The sequence below is a fragment of the Canis lupus genome, chromosome 5 (genome assembly GCF_048164855.1).
Source record: "Canis lupus baileyi chromosome 5, mCanLup2.hap1, whole genome shotgun sequence".
Taxonomy (NCBI): domain Eukaryota; kingdom Metazoa; phylum Chordata; class Mammalia; order Carnivora; family Canidae; genus Canis; species Canis lupus.
The window spans coordinates 15,033,218-15,034,037 of NC_132842.1; positions in this window are offsets into that span (position 1 = coordinate 15,033,218).

An 820-nucleotide genomic window follows, 5' to 3' on the forward strand; every position below is an offset into this window, starting at 1 on the left:
GGTTCAAGTGTTGACTTGTTCTCATTTTCTGAAGACTGGTGGAACAACTCTTCTACTTGGAAGCATTTTAATGGGATGTATCAGAAAACCAACTCGGGATCCCTGGGTGGCGCAGCGGTTTGGCGCCTGCCTTTGGCCCAGGGCGCGATCCTGGAGATCCGGGATCGAATCCCACGTCAGGCTCCCGGTGCATGGAGCCTGCTTCTCCCTCTGCCTGTGTCTCTGCCTCTCCCTCTCTCACTGTGTGCCTATCATGAATAAATAAAAAAAAAAAAAAATTAAAAAAAAAGAAAACCAACTCAAATTACGTAAGTTTAAAAAACACATTTGTGACTTTTACCCAACACTCTATGAATTTACCTTATAGATAGACTTGCACAAGTGTGCAAGGGTATCTAGACAAGGTTCACTGCAACATTAATTGTAAAAGCAAAAAATGAAAATAACTCCAACATCCATCATAGGTTACATCAACTAGGGTATAGACATACCATGAAGTTCTCTTTCTTTATTACAAAGAGTGAATCATTCATTTAACAAACATACCACCTACTTACATCATCTCTATATAGTCCATATTCTTAAGTCTAATCTCTTTACTTGGGAGCTAGACTGTGTCCTCTTGCAAAAACTGCTAAAGGACATAGCTCAGCAATTTTCTCTTCTGTCTTTGTCTAGGGGGTACCTCTGGCATGAGAAGACTTCAAATTTTTACATCATAGAATTCTAATTATATACAATTTTTTTCAATAAGCATGTGTCAATATAGTAACTTTACCATTAAAAAGATCATATAGGACACTTCAAAGATATGGTAATG